A 24,584-nucleotide genomic window follows, 5' to 3' on the forward strand; every position below is an offset into this window, starting at 1 on the left:
GTTCCTCCCTCGGTTGGTGTGTTGTCTCTCTCCATGTAGTCCCTTATATTTTTGGAGTTAGTCCCAATCTGCAACTCACTATGTTTTTTGCAGCTCTCGCTCTCTCATAATGATGATGAATCATGTAGTGTGATTTGAAACGTTGATGGTAAAAATTACAACACAATCTAATCCAGAAGCAATTAAGAACAATTTTAATTGATTGTGAAAATCTGATCTCTCTTATCTTTAAATATATAAAACTTTAAATAAAATAATTTTTCTTTCATAAAATATTATGAATTAAAACATATAATACAAACTTAAAATAAAAACTAAGTTTCTAAAATGTGCACATCTCTATATTTACATTTTATATAATTTTCTATAAAAATAAAATAAAACCCGTGACAATCATAATATGACATTGATTTTAAGTTCCACTCTTCTCATTTTTAAAACTTTCAATTGGATAATAATAACGAAACAGTTACAGCAGCGAAAAGCAAACATAAAATAGTCCAGACAGCAGTTTATAACCTCCCTCACAAATTTGAAAATCCCAAAAATATCATCCATCATCATTCCCTATTGTCTCAAGTTCAAGAAAGAAGAAAAATATATTTTTGTGAAGAACAGATCGCTATGCATTCCCAAGTAAACATAGAAAAACCAAACTCGCAAAAAATTAAATCAACAAATACGACTTCGTCGAGGTGCAGATTAACAAATGCGGCATTCACATATAAGACATGTAAAGGTACAGATTTATGAAAGAGAATTGAAGCGCATTCCTGCTGTACAATCTTTGTGAAAAGAAATTTGAGCATCTTCAGCCAATTCTATTTTATGCTCTTGTAAAACTCAATTTTATATATAAAAATATACCAAGTTAATATTTACCTCCCATGTAAAAGGACTATAAATGTCCCGATTAGAATCCCCTCAACGCTATAGATTAGGAAGCATACCGAGGAGAAACCACCGCAGATGTAACAGATTGCCAATGATGTCACAATTTATCTAAGTCTATATATCAATTCAAGTTTCAATGCAATTGCTGCAACTGTGACAAGTATATAGTTTCAGAATCTGAAGTCTAAGAGCTGCATTCTGACTGGTTTAAGTTATCATCTCCTTCCAGATCCATCAAATCCTGCTGCTCTGACCGCCACAAGTTGTAAATTTTAAGAGGGAGCTTAAGCTCAGTTGTGACGGATTGCCAATGCTATCAGGGAGGCTGCTTAAGCTCTCACACCCTCTCAAGTCCGGCTGCTTAAGCTCTCACACACTCTCAAGTCCAATGTCTGGAGCTGTGACAGATTGTCAATGCTATCAGGGAGGCTGCTTAAGCTCTCACACCGTGTCAAGTCCAATGTCTGGAGTTGTGACAGATTGCCAATGCTATCAGGGAGGCTGCTTAAGTTCTTACACCCTGTCAAGTCCAATGTGTGGATCTGTGACAGATTGCCAATGCTATCAAGGAGGTTGCTTAAGCTCTCACACCCTCTCAAGTCCAATGTCTGGAGCTGTGACAGATTGCCAATGCTATCAGGGAGGCTGCTTAAGCTCTTACACCATGTCAAGTCCAATGTCTGGAGCTGTGACAGATTGCCAATGTTATCAGGGAGGCTGCTTAAGCTCTCACACCATGTCAAGTCCAATCTTTGGAGCTGTGACAGATTGCCAATGCTATCAGGGAGGCTGCTTAAGCTCTCACACCCTGACGAGTCAAATGTCTGGAGCTGTGACAGATTGCCAATGCTATCAGGGAGGCTGCTTAAGCTCTCACACCCTGACCAGTTGAATGTCTGGAGCTGTGATAGATTGCCAATGCTATCAGAGAGGCTTCTTAAGCTCTCACACCCTAACAAGTCGAATGTCTGGAGTTGTGACAGATTGCCAATGCTATCAGAGAGGCTGCTTAAGCTTACACACCCTGACAAGTCCAATGTCTGGAGCTGTGACAGATTGCCAATGCTATGAGGGAGGCTGCTTAAGCTCCTACACCCTCTCAATTCCAGATCATGCAACAATGATAGATTACCAATGCTTTGAGGGAGACTACTTAACCTGATACAATATCTCAAGTCCAGATCCTGCAACAATGATAACTTGCCAATGCTATGAGGGAGGCTTTGTAAGTGTTTACACATATTCAAACATAAGTGCTGGAGCTGTAACAGGTTGCCAATACAATGAGGGAGGCTGGCTAAGCTCTCACACCTTCTCAAGTCCAAGTGATACAGCTGTGACAAGTTGATAATGCTATGAGGGAGATTAGGAACTGAAATGAGCTCCAAACCACTACAACCGTTTATTTGCATAATCTTACATTGTCAAATGTTATCCACAATTCTTAAGTGTCGAGCTTTCCGTGGTTTCTTAACTGCCCTATTTGTTCCAACTTCAAAGGAGCAATTTTCCAAACGTAGCCATATCAAACTTCGGGGAAGCAGGGACAGCGTATCTTCTATACTCATACATTGAATGCTCAGATTCTGCAAATGAAGATAGCGAAGATTTTCTCTGCAAAGCATTTCGAGACTTTGTGGACCGCCTCCAATGAGCCGAAGGTGAGACAAATTGTTGTATGCGATGCTTAAATGAGCAGGCTCCCATTTGCGGGTACCCCTTTTTTCTTTCTCAGCAATGGTCCGTCCCATATCTCTCAAATGGTCATGCATCTCAAATAATCCTATGTCACCAATTTTTATCAGTAACTTCATGGAAAGATTAGAAATAGCTGTGTGCACCTTCTTATACAAGGATTCCCAGAAAATGATGGGCAGTGTTTTGTCTTCTCCAATAAAGAAGCAAGCAATGTCCACAAATATTTCTTTTTCCTCGTCACTAAGAGAACTATAACTGATGTAAAGTCTCTTGTAGATGTCTGAATTCTGAGTTATGATATGGAGAGCTTCATTCCAGCAACCCATGTTACCCTGCTTTCCATATAAGGAGGATCCAATCACTTCCAACGAAAGAGGATGTCCTTTACAAGCGTCCACTATCTTTCTGGACAAATCTTCGTAACCGAGACTTGGAGATTTTTTGTGAAAAGCAAGCCAACTAAATAACTGGAGGCTTTCTTCAATCTCCAATCCAGTCATCTCATAGATGCATTCGTTTGAGACCCCGGCAAGCTCGAGAATATTTTTGTCTCTTGATGTTATAACAACTCTGCTGCCAGAGGCGAACCAATCCCCAACCAAAGCTTTCAACTGTTCAAGAGTATCAACTTGATTATCAGCACCCATATCATCTAGAATAAGCAGAACACGTTTTCCTCCCAAAAGTTCTCTGAGTAAATGTATGCCCTCATCAACACTGCCCACATCTCTATCATGTTTGGCTAAATCTTCGAGAATCTTTTTCTGTAAATTTGTAAGACCTGCAGACTCTGCAGCAGTGGCACGAACATTATATACAAAAGTAGCAGCTTCAAATTCAAGATAAACTTCATTATACACTTCCTTGGCAACTGTGGTCTTGCCAATACCACCAATTCCCCATATTCCGACTTTAACTACCCCATCGACTGAATGGGGCTTTAATTTATGAATGAGAACATTCTTGACGTTCTCCAATCCCACTGGATGCTTGGCAACTTGTAATGGCACTCTCTCTAAAGTCTTAATGAGGTCATTCACCACCCTCTATATCATCCGAGCTTCGAAGCTGCAATGGTCAGACTAGGTCAGTGCACATTGCAAAAGCTCTAATTTATCATGGTTCTATCCCTTTGTATATATTGAATGAGGTCTGCAAGAATATTTGGTGCTGCTTGAAATAATTTGGAATGAGCTATCCTCCATCAAAAACATCATGAATTCTTTTGAAAATTTTACGTGAATCTGAAAAAAAAAGTATACTTTGTTTTGTCTGTAGTATTTTTTTTTATAGAGATTAGCCTGTTCCAAATAATTTTTAGTAAATAAAGCAGTTATCAATTTTGTAGAAATTTCCTTTCAGAAAATCATAATAGAACATTTGGAAATTAATTAAAAATTTACATTTACTAATAGTAATTGTATTGGTTGGAAAAATAGAATTTAGAATAGAAATTTTTTATGATCAGTCGAATTTAGAATAGAATTGATACTTATTTAAATTGAATAATTTAGATCTATTAAATGTAATCAAGGTAAACTTTAGGAAAGCCACCTCCAAAAAAATATAAAATATTGATGAATCTTTCATTATTTTGAAAAAAATATATATATTTCTATTGGCGAATCTCTCAATTTTTTATTCTAAATATGCTGAATATTAGCAATTATTTTTGTATCACAATTTTTTTTGTATAAAATATTGATGAATCTCAATAATAATAGGAAGTTCATTAATCACCATAGAATATTACAAATCAAAATTGAACATTTTTTACCTCGTCGAATATTATGAGGATTTAAATCCATAGTGAAAATTTAATATTGGCAATATATCCCTAAAGTAACTAATAATTATGATAATTATTGGTAGTTCAATTTAATTTCTCCAATAATATGTTATATTTAGGTGACTCAAATCTAATCATGTGTTGAATATTGTGGCAAACATCTGAGTTTAAATTTTTCAATAAAATAAATTATAGAGCGATTTTAACTATTCTAAAACTAAATTTTATAAAACTATGGTGATTTAGGTTGTATCAAATCTTAAATTACTAGCCAAAAAATTCTAAAATTAGCCAATTTGAGAATATTAGCCACTAAAAAATACCTTGAATGTAATATATATAAAATTTGATAAGAAAAAAGTTGACAAAAACTTATTATTTAATAATTAATCAACCAAAGAATATTTTTTAAATTAAATAATAGTTGGGATACTTTATGTTAAAATGATCTTTTTATATTAAATAAATATATTTTAAAACTATTTAATTCAAATAGAAATCAAATATATAACATAAATTATCTTTATTAAATTGAATTGAATTGAATTGGATATAAATGTCTTTGATAAGTATGAAATAATATAAATAATATTGAATATAAACTAAATTAGCATTGAATCATATATAAATGGCTTTGATAAATATGAAATAATATAAATAATATTGAATATAAACAGAATTAGCATAGAATTTTAGAAATATTCTTTTTTTCGTATTTTTATTGGTTGCTTTTAAAGTATGTTGAGTTTTTTTTTTTTTTAAACCAATTAGAAAAAAAAATTCTTTACAAAATAAAATAAGTGACATTACAAATGTTCTTTAATAAAAAAGTTAGAGTGCACAATGTTTGACCAAACTAATAGTAAAAAAAAAGGCAAAACATAAGTCTCAAATAAATAATAAGTTTATTGAAGTGATAGAGAAGATATAAAATCTTACATTAAATTATATTGTTTAATATTTTTAATAAATAAATTAGAGAAAACAAATACAGATAAAAATATGAGAAATAATAAAATATTTTATTATCTTTCTCCTCCAAAATTGTATTTTTAAATTTTGTACATTTATTTGACCAGTGCAAACAGATATACCTCAAATAGAATTATCCTTGTACAAGAAAATAATTTTGATCAATTTAAAATTTAAAAATTTAACTTGTTTACATTAATTTATTTGAAAAAGCTTATAAGAATCAAAATACTTAATAATTTTTAAAAAAATAAAAATTATTAATAATTAGTTAATAAAATTGATTGCCATAGTTTACATTAATTCCAAATTTTAAAATACAATGCTCATCATAGTATTGTATTAGAATAGTATAATATTAGAATTTGAAAGCTTTGTTGACAAGCTTTTATTCCTTGGGTTCTCTATTGCTAACTCCATCTTCACTTCCTTCTAATTTTCTAGATGTACCAAGTCTAATTAGAATCCTCTTTCCAAAAAGTGATATATTCACTAGCAGAGGAATTGGAATGTTAAAGTAAAGTTGAGGACAGTCAATCTTTTTTTTTTGCCTTATATACAGGAAATAAATAAGGGATACTTAAAGCACAATACTATCTTGTAATTAGTGAATTTTTTTTTAATATCTATTAAATAATTTTATATAAAATTAATATTTTATATAGTACATATGTACATTTCTTATATTTATAAATCAATGAAATTAATTAAGAGCTATCTTTGGGGACATGCACACTGTCCCTTCAAATATTCACAAACTTTTAAGATGCTTCCCTACATTTTTGTATAATTTAGTTGGTGAATGTGATGAAATAAATAAAAGTTTAAGTAAATAAATTTGATGAACGTTTGGTTCACATAGATTACATTTTTTTCTAGTCTATAGTGATGATTATGTGATACTCTCATTAACCTTCATCTATATAAGTATTTAAGAAAATTAAAGTACAATTTAAATACTTTCAATTTCATAAGATTCAAAAAATTAAGTCTTTCAAATAGACTAAAGAGGACAAGGACCCTCAATTTTTAAACATCACACAATATACTACTTTTACATTTAATTTTTTTAGTATATTATTATTATAAAATAACTATACAGTATACAATATAATTCATATAAAATATTGATCTTTACAAATTTTTAAAAATCAATTACAATTATTACTACACTAACCTCAAATTAAATAAATGAGAATTATTATTATAAAACAAATTACTATACTACTAATACAAATTATTATACTAGCTTATATATATATATATATATATATATATATATATATATATATATATATATATATATATATATATATATATATATATTACGCTGAGAGTAATCGTTCTCGAGGCGCCTATTTTTATTTAATCTCAAGGTTATTTTATAATTGGGATTTATGAAAAAAAATAGGCGCCTTGAGAACGATTACTCTCGGCGTAATATATATATATAGGTATATATAAGCTAGTAGCAATCGCGGCGCAACAGAGAAATGATTTTTTAATTTTTCTTTTTTTGGTATGGTTAGTATTGATTTATTTTTTTCTTTTTAAATTTAGTTGTATAAACTTACTATAAAATTGTAGTCATATAAACTTAGTATAAAATCATTCTTCAACATTTTTTTTTTTAATTCTATATATATTGTTTATTTGCATCACTTTGATTCAATCTTATTTTAAGGATATTATTAGGTAAATTGTTATATTTAAGAGTAGAGTTATGGTTAGGGTTAGGGTTAGAAATAGGGTTAGGGTTAGCATTAAGATTTAAATTAGGGTTAGGGTTACAATTAGAGCTAGAGTTAGGGTCAGGATTAGAGTTACAATTTGAGTTAGAGTTATGGTTAGGGCTAGGGCAAGGGCTATTTTAGGATTATGACTATTTTTAGGGTTAGAGTTAGGGTTAGGGTTAGAATTAGAGTTTTCAATCAGGGTTAAGGTTAGAGTTAGGGTTAAGGTTTTAATCAAGACTAAAGTAAAGGTTAGGGTTAGCATTAAGATTTAAATTAGGGTTAGGGTTAGGGTTAGGATTTTAATTAGAATTACGGTTAGGGTTACAATTAGAGCCAGAGTTAGGGTCAGGATTAGAGTTACAAATAGAGTTAGAGTTGTGGTTAGGGTTATTTTAGGATTATGACTATTGTTAGGGTTAGAGTTAGGGTTAGGTTTAGAATTAGAGTTTTGAATTAGGGTTAAGGTTAGAGTTAGGGTTAGGATTTTTTTCAATATTAAAGTAAGGGTTAAGGTTAAAGTTAGAGTTTTGAGTTAGGGTTAAGGTTAGAGTTAGAGTTTTGAGTCAGGGTTAAGGTTAGAGTTAGGGTTTTAGTGAAGATTAAACAAAGGGATACGGTTAGGATTAGAGTCTAATTATGGTAGAGTTAGATTTATAGTTAGAGTTAGAGTTAGGGGTATGATTGGGTTAAGGATTAGGGTCAGTGTTAGTGTTAGGGTTAGAATTAGAGTTAGGGTCAAGGTTGGAGATAGGCGTATAGAAAGGGTTAGGGTTAGAGTTAGCTTTAGGGTTAAAATAATTTTTAGGGGTAGAGTTAAAGTCCAATTATGGTAGAGTTAGATTTAAGACCACAATTAGAGGTAGAGGTAGGCTTATAGTTAGGGTTAGGGTTAGGGTTGGAGTTACAAAGACATTTAATATTATGATTAGGGTTAAAATAATTGCTAGGGTTAGAGTTAAAGTCCAATTATGGTAGAGTTAGATTTAGGGCTACAATTAGAGGTAGGGGGAGGGTTACAGTCAGGGTTAGGGTTAGGGTTAGAGTTTCAAAAAGATTACATATTATGATTAGGGTTAATGTTAGAGTTAGGGTTAACGTTAGAGTTTTGAGTCAACTTTAAGGATAGATTTAGGGTTAGGGCTAGGGCTAATATTAAAGTACAATTATGGTAGAGTTAGATTTGCGGTTAGAGTTTGGGGTACGATAGGGTTTCGGTTATGGTTATGATTAGGGTTGGAGTTAGAGAAAGGATTAGATTTAGGGTTATGGTTAGTGTTAGTTTTACATATTGAGTTAGGGATATGTATAGAGTTACATCAGGGTTAAGGTTAAGGTACGAGTTTGAGTCAAGGTTAAGTTTAGAGTTAAGGTTAGGGTTAGGGTTAGGGTTTCAGTCAGCATTAAAGTTAGGGTTAGGGTTAGGGTTATATTATAATTATGGTAGAGTTATATTTAGAGTTAGAGTTAGGGGTAGGGGTACAGTCAGTGTTAGTGTTAGGATTAGAGTTAGGGTTAAGGTTAGGGTTAGGATTGGGGTTAGGGTTAGGGTTAGGGTTAGAGATAGGGTCAAGGTTAAGTTTAGCATTACAATTAGGGTTAGAGATAAGGGTACATAAAAGGTTAGGGTAGGGGTTAGGGTTAGGATTAGGTTTATGGTTAGAATCTGAGTTAGGGTTATAGTTTGAGTTAGGGGTAGACAAAGCATTAGAATTATGGTTAGGATTAGAGTTAGGGGAGAAGTAGGACCACAGTCAAAGTCACGGTTATTGTTATGTTTAGAATTACATTTAGGAGGGTAGCTCGTTCTCCTTACACATGCCTATTAGCATAATAGAACAATATAAGGATTAAAATGTTCCTTATGTAGTTTTATAACTTTATTAGTTACATTTATAAATATACAATTAATTAATGTTAATTATGCTTAGCATGAATAGTGTACAATGAAGGAGTACTAAACATTATTGAGGTAATGATTACACTTAAAATGAGTATAAAATGAATATTATGCTTTAGAGTGGGTTAATAGTTAGAAATAACACATCAATTTTATACATAATTTAATGATCAACATATTAATGATATATCTCATGTAAAAGCTTTAATAATACAAAAACAAAGGTCAACAAAAAGCATTTCAAATATTTTGAAGTATAGTTGAGAAGAATTTGAGATAAAAAGTTAAATCATTTATTTATTATTTCGATACATAGATGGAAGGAGAACAATATCTCCTAGTACAATTATCTGCATAAAGTAATAAGTGAAGATTTGAAAAATGTAAAATCATCATATGGACCATGTGTATAGCTCTCCATAATGATGTAAGTACATCACATATTCTTCAGATATTAAAATTGTATTACGACCTTTGTTTGTAATATGATCATCATAGACCTCTTTCATCATGGATGGAAACGCATCTACTTTTGCAGATGTGTTGCGTACATATTTGGCAACATCTTCCATCTCCATTATCTCTATCTCTTGTACATGATCAATAGATAAAGTTGCATTCTGAAGTGCTTCTACCATAGTTGTACAACACTGTTTAGTTATGTGTGCACTCTTCTGAAACTCTGTCTGAAAAAAATTATTTGACTGTACAGAAGAAGTTGGGCTAATGTCGACAATGCTTGATTGTCTATTAGAGGCTTCCATGCCTGAAAAAATTGAATCTGCAAGCCATCGTCATGAGAACAAACTTCAACTTTCATCCCATTATTGAAGTTCATGTTTTATTTATACCTTCAGCATTAACAAAATAAAAAAACCTTTAGCATTAACACAATAAAAAAATGAGTATTTCATTATTTCCTTATAAACATATAAATCAATCATCAATACAAAGTTAAATATTTGTAAAATGTTCATAATAAAATGCATGGTTACATAAATATAAACAAAGTAATATTTGTTATTCTATGAAGTATTTACATTCTAATGTGTCAGTATAAAGATTAATGCCTAAAATTTAATATTTATTCTTTTAAAATTGCATATAAAAAAGAAACATAAATTAAAATAAATATATGGTTATGCAACAAAATTAAAAGTATAAGTCTCATTTTTCTTATTTAAAAATAAATAAATTGGTATTTTAATAAAATATTTGAAAAATGGCGGCATTGCCATCCACTTTTCAAATGTTAATATGTAAAGATTAATTTTAATCTAAATGTAAATTACAAAACTGTTATAATTGAAATAGTAATCTAATTCAGAATGATACTCTAAATCAATATACTACTCTTAATGCAAATATTAGAAATATGTTGAGATATAGTTAACATTATAATAAATTGCTTACTATTATAATATTTTAAAAATGGCAACATTGCCTTCCATTCTTTAAAGACTGATGCCTAAAAGTTAATATTTATTATTTAAAATTTGCATGAAAAAAATAAGCATAAATTAAAATAAAAGATATGGCTACTCTAATTTTCAAGTAACAAAATTAAAATTATAAAATTAAGTTTTTATATTTAAAAATAAATAAACTGGCATTTTAATAAAATATTTGAAAAATGGCGGCATTGCCATCCACTTTTCAAATATTAATATGTTATGATCAATTATAATCTAAATGTAAAGTACAAAACTATTTTAAGCAAAATAGTAATCTAATTCAGAATATTAATATACTAATCTTAATAAAAAACTATTATAAATCAAACTACTTTTGTAAATGAAAATAGTAATCATTAAATTTATAAATCACTTTTTTTAAAAATAAAACATATTGATATGGTGGAATTGCCATCCATATGAAATATTATGGAAAATAAATACAAGATTAATCTAAAAAATACATTGAAAAATATGAAAAACAATAATGCATGAAACATGCAAATGTAATTTTGTATAGAACAATGTAAAAATTTAAAAATGTCATATAAGAAATAAATTACAACTAAATGTAAATAGTGTAACTACTATTCTAAATGGAGATAATAATCAAAATGCAAAATAAAACTTAATAGGGAAAAAAAATTTAACAAAAAGCTTACTTTGCTTTTTGGATCTCCTTGTTGATCTTCAAATGTAAAATGCTCTTCTAAATGATGTATCTCCCTTTCTTCTTCCCAAAAAAGTTTGCTCTACCTCTCAAGAGCAATGAAAGCTTTTCTCAAACCCTGTCTTCTGCAAATCTGTTCTTCTACGAATGAAGAGCAAAAATGAGAGGATATGAGTGTTTTATAATCAGAGAAAAAACTCTTCATCTCCCACGAAGAAACTATTCAATTTCCACTAAAAGAACTCTTCAAATTTCACATCTCCACTCCTCAACTCCTCTACAAAATTCAAATTAATTACTAAAAAACGCCAATAAGACAATATTGCACAAGGAAATTAAAAAAAATAGTGTGTCTACATGTCGTTATCTATTTTTTTCAAAAAAAAATATTTAAAAAAAATACATTAACCTGCCACATTATCTGTTTCGTTGAAAAAAAATATTAAAAAATAAAATAAAATGGGGTGACAGGCCATCACCCCCACCACCCCATGGGGTGTTGTTTTATGTGGCAGTAAGACTGCCTGTCAGCGGCAGTTACTGCCACCCCTGACATGCTGTCAGCGGCAGTGCCACTGACATGCATGTCAGGGGCGGCAATAACTGCCGCTGACAGGCGGTCTTACTGCCTTACTCTGCAGCCCACAGCCGGCATTTTCTTTTTTATTGACATTGTAACTGTCGTGCTGTGGCTGTAGAGAACGCCTCTCGGCGTAATTACTAACAAAAGAAGTACTAGCCACTTTGTTTTCACATTGTCATGCAAGTATTTAATTTTTTACACATTAGTTTATATTTTTATTTGTTATTATAATTGTTTGATTTTTATATATACAATGTAAAATATGTATAAAAATTATAAGATTAGAGTTAATCTTTCTACTATCTTCAAATTCAATTTTTCATTAAGATTTTGTACTAAACTCACTCAAAATTATGTTTATCTTAATAAAATACTTAATATGAGAATAACTATCTATTTATTTTTTCACGATTAGAATTTATTTCAAGCTACACATGTTTACTTTAAGAATTTTTATATATCTTTCATAAAATTAATATAATTACAATTGTTTTCAAACAATTATAATCTTGTAACAAAAACATTAAATATATTATTTGAATTTTAACTATAAAAACTTTAAACACTATGTAGCACTTGTTTATAATATTGAATAGTCATCAATCATGTATATATTGATTTATATTTATTAAAAGAAATATGATATTTTATTATGTGAAATAATTGGTTTATTTGTGGTAGGCAATATTTCCTCTCTTTGAAATCTTATTAATTTTCACCAAAACTTAAATATTTCTATAGGTCTTAAATTTATTTATAAATTTTATATACTATAATAATTGGCTAAATTCTTTTGTTGTTATAGGAGCCCATTTTTTAGAGGGTTCTCCATATTCCAATTTTTCAGGCTAATTTATAGATTATATTATTTAAACATATTTTATTCACAAAAATTATAAAAAAACATGCACTTGAATTTTTCATTAAGAGACATGCTATATTTTTAATTTTTAAATTTAAATTAAATTTTACTTTTCCTAATTGACCTTTAATGCCTATTCAATATACTTATTAAACATTATAATACCCACATTTTTTTAAATTTATCAAACATAAAGTTCAACCTCTTGTAAAAAAATATATAAACATTGTTCAAATTTTCAAACAATTTATTAATTATGAATTATCTTACTTAACTATAGCAACAAATAGCAATCACTCTATGGAACTTGTTAAAAATTAGTTTTATTCTACATTTTTATTATTTTACTATTTTTAAATATATTTATATTTATTTTAGACTCCTCCAAATATTATAGTCTTTGATGGGATAACAAGTCATAAATTCACGATTTTTTAACTGACAAGCTAAAACTTGAGCTATTTGGAGATCAAAGACAGAAATATTCAAATAATAAATGGGTGCTCACAAAAGGAATGAAAGAAAAATATTTAAAATTATTTAGGGCAATAAGGGAGGTTTGTTGCACCCTCTCAAGTCTTATGTATTTTTTACAACTTGGTAGTTATTATAAATTAGTTTTATAGATATTAAATTTTGTTCTATTTTATTGGCATGGATGCAAGTTTAGCTTATAAGGATTCTAAGTGTTCCACTGACATGGATTACAATGGACAAATATCTAATAATAATGGATAAAATAACTAAACAATGAATAATATTTATTAAGAAAATTAATTTGAAAAGAGAAACAAATTCTTATTATATATAAACTATTTAATTCAATATATTAAAGTCTAAAAAAAATTAATATTTCTAAATAAAATATTAAAATTTACTAGATAAAAATGAAAAGAATAATTGCAAATAATGATATTTTTAAAAACAATTAGTTTTGTAAACCATTCACCAATAACCTTTCCAAAAATATTACATATATGGCTTGTATACATTTAATAATTCAAATAATAATATATTTAAAAAAATCAAATAAGTCTGTAAATTTCCTAAAAAATGATATGATTAATTTTATATATTAGAGGAGGAAGGAGGAGGAAGAACAAGAAGAGGAATGGGAGAAGGAGGAGAGGAAGAAGAAAGAGAACAATGAGGAGGAGGAGAGGACTAAGGAAGAAAGAGAAGGAGAAGAAAGAAAGGAGGGAGGAGGAGGATGAGAATGAAAAGAAAATAGAAGAGGAGGAGGAAGACGAGGAGTAAGAGGAGAAAGAGGAGGAGGTGGAGATAGCAAGAAGAGTAAGGAGGGGGAGAAGGTGGAGATAGCAAGAAGAGTAAGGAGGGTGAGGAGGTGGAGACAAGAATAAGGGTGAGGAGGAGGAAGAGGTGGAGAAAGGAAGAAGAGTAAGGAGGAGGAGAAGGTGGTGGTGGTAGAGATATAAAGAAGAGGGAGGAGGAGATATGAAGAAGAGGGAGGACTAGGAGGACGAGGAGACCAAGAAGAAGGGAAAGATAAATTAGAAGAAGATGATGAAGAAGAAGCATAAGGAGAAGAGGAAAAAGTAAAGAGAGGAGGAGAAGAAGAGGATGTAGAAGAAAGAAGCACAAGAAGAAGAGGGAAATAAAGTGGAAGAAGAAGATGAAGAAGAAAGAAACAAAAGAAGAAGACAAAGTTAAAGGAAGAGGAGGAAAATGATATAAGTAGAAAAAGGACAAAAAAAATAGAAAAAGAAAAAGAAGGCCACACAAACCAAGAAAAAAAAAATTTGAGCAAATAAGAGAAAAAGACAATGAAGAAAAAAAGGAAAAAGAGAGAAAACAACACAAAAAAGAAAATAAGAACAAATAAAGATAAAATTAAGAAAATCCCTTCAACCCCTAATACACTTTAAAAATTATATATCTTGCCATACCTTTTATAAATGCAAGTACAATAGAATTAAAATGACGTAACATTGAAACAAAACAAAAGTGAAAAGAATCTTGCCCCTCGCCCCCACCTAAATACTGCTAGATAAAGTTCAACATACAGTCACAATTTTCATTGAACTACGGTCCGAGACCCTTCCCTAGTATCCTGGTTCCAAAAATTTATATCGAAGTGGAGGCACGGATAACGTGAATCCAGCAGCAAGCGCAAAATAAAACAGAAACGCAAGCAAAAAGTAAGGAGGTTGAGTACATACCCGTCTGCTATGTCCATGGACCGACCTGAGCGATCACAGATCTTGAAAAGGGCATCAATCCATTGGTCAATGTCTTCTCTCCTGTGACGAAGTGAATGGCCATACAATTGTAGGCATGGACAGATCTTACCAAGGGCGTGCTTCCACCACTCAATCTCTTCTCCTGACTGTCTGCGATACCTTTGGAATGATTGCCAATAGGGACTATTCTCCTTTTCTGGATATCTAACTTGAGTTGGATCCACTTTATAAAACAGAGGAATGATGAGGCCATTGGTCCTCACCATTTCAGCAGCTTCCATGAGACACCAAGTTGATTGTGCATACCCTTTGGAAAATATGGGAATAAATATGGCACTGCCATTTATTGCTTCTTTCAAGCTTGGCCAAATCTCTTCGCCCTTTTCCAAATTTTCATCGTCTTTATACACGTTCAGTCCTGCAACGGAGAGGGCTTCGAATAGATGGTCAACAAGAGTCTTCCTCACATCTTGTCCCCTGAAACTCAGAAACACATGGTACCTCTTGTCACTTTGGAAGGCAAGTTTAGTAGAGTGGGGTTCGTATCTGAGAAAGGATTCTCCAGAAGTAGATGCAGATGAGTGTGTGATAGTTTTAGATATGGATGCCATGTGATAGTTTTCTCACTTCTTTGTTATTCCATCTATTTACACAGTACCACAGGTGGTGGATCTTTTCTTCAAAGAGATATTCAGGTTACATGGGCTACCTAGTTTCATTGTCAATGATCAAGATAGTAAATTTATGAGTGTTTTTTGGTAGCAAGTGTTTTGATTGTGTGGCACAGATCTTACACATAGCACTAGTTGTCATCCCCAAACAGATGGGCAGATGGAGATTGTGAATAAATGGGTGGAAGGATATCTAAGGAACTATGTAACTACACAACAAAGAGCTTGAGTCAAATGGCTACATATGGGAGAATATTGTTATAACACCACTTATCATATGTCCATCAAAATGACTCTATTCATGGCACTGTATGGTTATGAAGCACCTAGCTTCATGGATCTAGTCTTGGGGGATAATAGAGTGCCCAAAGCCAAAGATTTCTTACAGGATAGTCAGGATATTTTGAGGGTGCTCAAGGAGAATATATAGCAAGTCCAAAATCAGTAGAAATTGTATGCTAACCAGCACTAGATAGAGCATAGCTTTGAGGTCGGGGATATAGTTTACTTGAGGCTACAACCATACAGATAGTCATCACTCAAGAAGAGTAGAGTAGAGAAGTTGAAACCTAGGTTTTAAGGTCCTTGTAGAGTGATTCGCAGGGTGGGCTAGGTTGCCTACAAGATTAAGCTTCCAACGGGCAACCAGGTGCATAATGTGTTTCATTTGTCAAGGCTTAAGAAAGCCATCAGTCAGAGAGTTGTGCCTTCTGCAGATTTTCCACCATTAGATGAGGAGGGGAAGATTGTATTGATTCCTAAGGCTATTCTGGATACTAGGAAAAGGATTCTTCAAAACAACGTGATTAAAGAATATTTAGTTAGATGGAGAGACCTGCCAAAGGAAGATGCTACTTGGGAGAGTGAGTAGGTGTTACAGCAAACAAGACTGACATTGCTTGAGGACAAGCAATTTCAAGGAGGGCGGACTGTAATGTCCCCACTTTGGTAGTTATCTAGTTGTGTGACCTTTAGCCTTTTCTTTCCTTTTCTTTTCTTTTATTTATCCCACATTGCTTGTGAAATGTGGTCAACCCTATGAAGTAGGAATAAAAGGAGAGCTTGTGGCTATTGTTAGGCAAGGTTGGATATAAGAAAAAAATAGATGTGTAGGTTTGAGATCTATTTTAGGCATTTGAGGATGTCTATCCTCTCTTGTGACATTTTAGACGGCATTCCCTTAGGGTTTGGCCTTTGAAATTCATTGCTATCAGCTTCATTAACAAGCAGCATGGGCGCATTTTCAGCTACAGGTAGATTGGATGTTCACTCATATCATTCTCACTCCTTGTCTGATACTTATGCCATTGTGAAGTGACAACTTTATGAGGGTCTTGGATTGATTGACGACAGTTTTTACTGAAGCATCATTGTAGCGCAACACTATTCATATTACTAAAACAGCAAGATGGGAAGTCATTACAGGAATGTCATGTTATAATGCTGGAGTAATTAGTGAGTTTGATATGTATTTAATTTTATTAGTTTGAAAACTAAAATTTTTTAGCAGTAGTTCAAACTTCATTTTGCATAAATTCCTTCTTGTTCATGTTATGTGGTTTCAAAATCTATACAAAAACATTAAAATCTTTATCAACAGTTGGTTCAGTTCTTGGGCATTTCCAGGGTGCCTATTACATAAATCCTAGTGTCAAACTTGTTTTGAATTTTTTTATGGTGTTTTACATTTTGCAAGTCTGTTATATTAAGGTAGTGAACTACTAGTTAATATTGTTAATCGGATTATAGTAGAGACCAAACCACAGGATAAGAAAATCATAAAAGAGTTTAAGTAGTTGATTGTTCAATTGTACTTATGGACCTTGAATAACTTATTCATCCCACCACAAACCACACCCACCCCCCACACACACACCCCCCCGCCCCTCCAAATTCTAAACATCCTAACACTTGGTATCAAAGCGGCGATGCTTATAAGAAGAAGTTTAAAGGTACTAAAGGAAAAAGATCATGAGTCACAAAAGGGAGGTACCAAAGTTGAACAAGGAGAACTTTCTTGCATGGAAATATTGATGAGGCTACATATATCTAGTATCAGTGATGCTACAATGAATTTTTTGGACAATGAATATGTGAAGATAACAATTGTTCCTATGACTGCTCAACAATGAAAAGAGAAGTAAGAACATAACCAAACAATGTTGGAGATTGCTTTAGCCCTAAACTTTGTCAAGTTTGATGACATCAAAGAATGTCACATTACAAAATAGATGTGGGACAAACTAAAGACCATGAATGGAGGAGATGACAACATCTTGAGAGCCAAATGAGAGAGCTTGAGGGGAAATTTTGATGAAATGACAATGGCAGAAGGAGAGAACATAGTGCATTATTCTACAAGAATTAAAGAGTTTCTTAATGCTATTCGAGGTGAAAATAGAAAGATTGAAGATTAAAGAGTGATAAGCAAAGTATTAAGGAATATACTTCCTATATATGTCATTAGGGTTTTTGCAATACAAGAATCGAGATCTACTCTAGGTAACAATATGACTTTGGAAGGTGTAATTGGTAGACTTACTACTTTTGAGATGTCTAATTTTGTCAACTATACAACTACTACCATTGAATATGCTTTTAAGTCATAATTGATTCTTAGTAAAAGAAAAGGAAAATATGTGAAAAGTGCTAGTGACACTTCTAATGATTAACTTGATGAGCTTGAAGCACTTATTGCAAAGAGGTTTGGCAAAGGCAAAGTTAAATACAAAGGTAAACTACCTATAATTTGTTTTTCATACAGCAAGGTTGGTCATATTGCTGCAAGGTGTCTTGACACGGAAGAAAAGGATGAGAGAAAGGAAAGTAAGAATAAAGGAAGGAGATATGATCAAGACTACAAGAAGAACAAGGATGATAAAGGTAAGAAATTATGTTATATTGTTGAAGAAGAAACTGACATTGAATCTTAAAGTAATGATGATGAAGTTGTCTATGTTACTATGAAAGAAGATTTTGATGAAGATGAGAAAACTGCTTTAATTTCTTATGTGAACAAAAGTGACAGATGGATAATTGATAGTGGTTTCTCTAGTCATATGACTAGTGAGAGAAGTAAATTTGAGTAGATTGGACCATACAAGTGTGGTTGTGTTAAATTTGGTAATGATATTCCATGTACAGTGAAAGGTAAAGGGACTATCCAATTGATTGACAAAATCAAGTGTGACAATGTTTACTGGCTTGAACGACTTGACTATAATCTGTTGAGTATTTCACAAATAAACATATCAGGATAAAGAGTTGAATTCCATCATAGAAATGTCAAATGGATAATAAGGTGTTTGAAAAGTAGCTACGATTATGTTTTGTGTTTTGATGGAAAAGGTGTTTTATTGGAAGTTTTTCTTAACTCTAATATGGCCAATGATTAAGACAAACAAATATCTATCACAGGTAATGTTTTACTTTTGCTAGGGTGAACCTTCCATTTGCAACAAGTGATATGTCTCTCCATTATCAAAGATGAATACATTTCTCTTGTCAAAGCTATAAAAATAAGGAAATTTTTGGGTGAGTTAGGTTGCAAACATGTCTTTAACTTGTTTTGTGATAACAAGAACACAATTATATGGCTAAGAATTTTGTATTTCATCATAGAATCAAATATATCAACTTGAGATGTCATTTCATGAGTGTACTTAAGAATGGTAAGTTGCAAGTTAAAAGCATTGATATAAAGGTGAATTTGGCTGATTCATTGACAAGGATAGTACAAAGGAAGAAGTTTGAGTTTTGTAGGGATTTTTTTGGTATTGGCAAACTCTCATAATATGCTTGAAATGAGGGAACATTTCTAAAAGGTGCAGTAGTAGTTGGGTTTTAAGTGGGAAATTGTTGGATATGAAATCCAACAAACATTGTTTTTTCATCTAATTTCTTTTATCTCATTACAATCTAGATAGTGCTATTATGCTCATTTATGGAAGAGCAAGTTGTTGCTATAAAAAAAATATTGAGAACATAAATTAGAACAAAAAATTTCCTTGCTTAAAAGTGGATGTAGTTGTATTGATGAACCATTACAAATTTTTTACCTCATATCTTCTTTTGGATAATGCTTTCAAATTGATTATGTAATTTAATTATTCACATTTTATAATTAGCACTATTCACTTCAAATTTTTAGAGAGTCCTATCATCAACTAAACTATTTTATCTAGAAATAATATGTTCTTAAAGGTTATTTTTGTTGTACAAATGTTACTGCTTGCTTGATGAAAATAATTGTGTTTATCTAAAATGTTTTCTTTTGAAGATAGGGGAATCTTGTGATTCAAAAAATTTTCATCTTTAGAATTGTCTTCTAGCTCATATCTAAAAATAGAATACTTCAATGACTTTAGATTTAATACAATTTCAAAACATTTGTCTTGATCTCTCATATAGATTAGCATAATTTTTTCAGTCTTGATCTCTAATCTAGATTAGCATTCTTTTTCATAGAATAAGAAAAACACTTGAAATTGGGTGACTTTGATGTATTTAAGCTCACCAAAATAGAAGTGGAGGCTAGGAAGATCACACCTTGTTCTCTCTTATTCAACTTTCACATAGCTAAATGGCATTTCAAATCCATCTCTGAAATATAATATAATTTTTAATTTTTAATTTATTAAAGTATAAATCATATCAAAAATCCTACAAAATATAAATTATATTACAAAATATGAACATATATTTAAACATAATTATATTATTCTATTAAAATTTTAAATATAAATTTTTAAAATATTTTTGCAAATGCCGACAGCAAATAGCATCGACGCCACAACAACCCCGTCACAATGCCTGTTCATCGTGAAAACCAGGTACAGAGCCTAATGTTTCAGACGATGATTTTAACCTCTATATGGTCCTACTAGTAACAGAACTCCACGCAATATGTAACCTGTGAACCACATTTTGTTGTTTGACAATTCTGCATTCAATTTGCTGCTTCAGCCACAAACATATTTGCAAGTTTGACAAGTAGAAATATATCTCCATTTCTCACATTTATTTGATGAATTTTGAAAGTATAAGGAAATAATGGTTGTAGGGATCTAACGTTGAATCATTGAAAAAGTTTGAAGTAATGCATCTTTTCATGATATTTTGACTTCATTATCAACTTTCTGCAGTGTTTGCCATGGTTTCTGAATGGTTGCCAACAATGTGATTTTCCCTCTATTTTATAGGTTTTGCCCCAACATTGGTTTGGCATTGAGCTTGACAAAAAACTCTATCTTGCATTGTGCTGCAGTTTCTCTTGATTTGTTCTCGTGAATGAATTCCCTTTACCAACAATCTTGGCTTTTCTATTTGAAAGTGATTGAAAAGGATTGCTCTGTCGATTGGAATATTTTCCATAAGAGTCATCTATGCCATCTTCATCCTGTACTTGTTTAACCTTTTTCCTTCTGCCATGGTCATATTCTTCATCCCTACATAAACCACACAAGATTATGGAAACACATCAGCATAGACATAGATAATTGATTATTGTCCATAGAAACACTTTATGCACAAATAGACTGCTATGCTATTATTTATAGATAGAGCCCCATCGTGTTGGCATGTTTCTCCTCTATCTATAAAGCTATTATTTGACTGACGAGGAGCAGACAAGTTTTTCTTTGTGCTAATTTTAGAGTCTTGCTCAACATCAGAATATTGTCTAGCTTTACTTAAACCAAGTCCGCCGAGAACTTCTCTTTGTTTCTTTAGCTTAGTACCACTTCCACTAGAAAGCTGCATGTTTACAAGGGGCATCAGAGTATCACAAAATTTAGCAATGTTACACCCATTTTGAACCACACCAGCTATAATTTCTGATGTCTCAGTTTGCTGCACAAAAACACAACCATTTATTTTGTTTGGTAGACCCTTTCCACGGGATTGTTGTGGATACTTAGAAGCGACTAAACATGGAAAACTTTTCGCAACTGGATACTCTTTTCCAAAAGGCATTTTTGCAGAGCATTTCTGCTTAAGAAAAATGTCAGCCTTCTTAAGCGGTAACTTTGTGCATTTCTTCCTTTCATTGGATCGTTTCTTCCTCAAAATATGCATTTCTCTTAGAAGAAAATGCCTCCTGAAAGACAATGCTTGTAAAAACTGAGGACATGGAAGATGCTTCATAAGCTTCAATCTGTTTCTACTAACGAGGTAGTGGTTGTCCTCATGGTGTTTTTGGTACTTTTGGCTGGAAATACATTTAGTTTCTTGACTATATTTCTACAACCTATGTGGATGCATAGCTTTTACACATGACCCATTCATTTCCCTTCCCTTACAGAGCAAAGTACCATTTTTGCCTCCCTGCCAAAAGGAACATATAAAGATTCATTAGGACTAAAAGCAATTTTCTCAAAAACAAACATATACACTGCAGCATTAATACAAAAAACAAGCACCTGAAATAAGGAACCATCTTCTAGGGATAGGAGCTTAGTAGCCTAACTCTCATTATCTTTAGAATTGTGGACCACACTACCATTCTCTAGATGCTCACCAGCTACAAGTTTACCATTTGAATCATTTTTTGGAAGTTTAGTAGCATGATGTCGAGTAATAATACCTATCAAACCATTTGTAGAATGTTTGACATTCTCATGATCTGTTACCATTAATTTTTGAATAAGCTTCAGAATTTCTACCAATATAGTTCTCATTATCATTGCTCACATCACAGTTCCGAGAATGTCTAACAACCATATCATTAAAATTACCCACAGAATCAGTTCCCTTTATTTCAGATTCCTGCTTCTTAACATTATTACTAGACCCATTCGATGTGCATCCATTACTTATGGTATGACTTGACTAGAAGACATTATTTGTTTGAATACCATTGGTTCTTGGAGGCACCATCTGTAATGTAGCATCATGATCTGCTGATGATCTGGATTTACTGCATGACTGGCCAGAACTTGTGTTCTTTTCTAGACTTTCTGAAATGAAATTGACATTTGACAAATTTTCTACCTGTTGGGGTATCTTGTTTACACCTGCAACACTAAAAGAGATTGTTGTCATTTGGAAAGAATGCATGTTTTTTGTCACCTAGGGGGCATATGAATCTTGTAAGTGGTTTTCCTTTGGATGTCCAATGTTCAATGACACCCTCTTCTTTAGTTTAGAGCCATTATACTAAGATTCAGACCCACCTACTGTTTGAATGCTAGTTTTCTTATCTCGTATATAGAATAGCATGTAAGCTTTATGGGAAAGCACACTTTTCTCACTGACTGAATAGACCTAGAGTACAAAATTTCATAAGAATAACTTCAATCAATCTAAGAAACTTCAGTATAATTAGTGTTACCATATAAAGAAAAGGTTCTACATAAAATTGTAGTTCTTTTGTGTATTCTGTTATACACAATTTATAATGAGCTTGCTCCACAAAATTAAACATGTCTTCACAACTGTAGCAAATGTATACCTGATTATCATCTAAAGCATGCTAGATGCATGTGGATGAATGAATAAAGCAGAAATAATGACCAGAATGTGTGCTCTAGCCATCATGAACAAGAACACCATAAAGAGTGTACTTAAAATTTCCCTCCTGTGATTGATCAATAGACAGAGAAACTAGAATATCATTCAAATGTGCAAAATTTATTAAAAAACCAATAGATATTACAAAAACTATATTATTAGATTCCACTGAAAATGTGATCCATTGGCAAATAATATTGTAAGGGCTACTTACATGTGAACTGCTAACAAATGGTTTGAGATCCAACGTACAACCAAAGTCTACTTTTTTGTCAATTTTTCCTCTAGATCCAACTACACTGAAGCGTTTGAGATGAATTGCAAGAACATGTGGTGCTTTATCAATTTTCAATTGTTTTAGAGCCTTCACTTTTACTTTGCATCGTTCACATTGATATCTTTTCACACCCCCATCTAACTGCTCCATTGCCGTGTAATGGGGTAATGCTTTCAACAAGGAATCTGCTCAAATGATCTCTAGGCTCAAATCTAAGAAAGGATCAAATTTATTTGAGCAATAAGAACATTGTGTGCACTTCACCTACAAGCCAGGTTGAAGCAATTGTTAATGAATAAAATACTTTTCTAAGACTATAACCTAGAGTTCCCAGCATAAAAATAATTTTGAAATGTTTAAGTGACTCAAAAAAATCCCATTTATGAAATTATCAGTAAATCTTGGAGGTTTCTATAAGCCCCTCTCTATTCCCTCGCTAATATTTAAAAAGATGATGTTTAGATACGAATAACTTCTTCTGATATCTTCTTACATTCACTCATCCTTATTAACAAAGTATGAAAAATTTTGAAAATATAAACACCTAAAAATCACAACTTGACTTATGAGTCGGCCACCAAATATTTTATGTACTAGACTCTTCTCATAAGCAACAAGTGATTCAATTAAACAATATAGATAAATATACTCATACTGGTGAAAGAAAGTTTTATGTTTTTTCTGTGTTTTTTTGAATATATGATTTTTTCCTTTGTTCAGAATATGAAATATATAGCAATGCATGGGAGTTGAAAGTGTAGATACAATGCCCCTCATATGATCTTTCTATCTCTTGAGTCAATTCTTTCTGATGTGCTTGAGCATACATACAACAAACCTGCATCCTTTATAAGTTTAGGCCAATCTTGTGAAGCAACAACCTGAAAGTTCAAGAATCATGAGAAAAATTAAACATGGAAAATAATCCAATACTGTCATCATTATAATCTACTAGAAATAGAAAATTGTTCATAACCAAACCTATCAATAAATGCCTAAATGCAACACCTTTTCCTATAGAATAATTCATCTACTCTAATTTTAAAAACTTATAGAAATTATATTTCAGAAGTTTGTTAGGAAAAACACGTAGATAGATATGAAATTATTCTCATGCTCAAATTACACACCCAGTGATAGCATAACATATATTAATTCAATGAAACTAATTTTAAGAAGGGTTCAGTAATCTAGATGCCTATTTCACATGTGAGCAGTGGTACTCTGCAACAATCATGAGATAATGTAGTTTAGATTTTGGTGAGAATGTTGAAATGTGATAAATAAACTTAAAGTTTCATCTAGAGTTACTTGTTAGTGAATGTACATGTAAGTTCATAAGGATCATTGTGATGAAACTAAGTTACAATC

The 24,584-nt window shown here is 31.7% G+C and overlaps 1 pseudogene; it reads right to left on the minus strand.

Annotated features, from left to right (window-relative positions):
• Positions 1 to 1,128: 1,128 nt before the first annotated feature.
• LOC149555584 (disease resistance protein L6-like) lies at positions 1,129 to 15,367 on the minus strand (annotated as a pseudogene).
• Between the last annotated feature and the right edge of the window lie 9,217 nt (positions 15,368 to 24,584).

This window comes from Cupressus sempervirens, chromosome 5 (assembly GCF_028749045.1).
Source record: "Cupressus sempervirens isolate cs-2001-9-10 chromosome 5, ASM2874904v1, whole genome shotgun sequence".
NCBI lineage: Eukaryota > Viridiplantae > Streptophyta > Pinopsida > Cupressales > Cupressaceae > Cupressus > Cupressus sempervirens.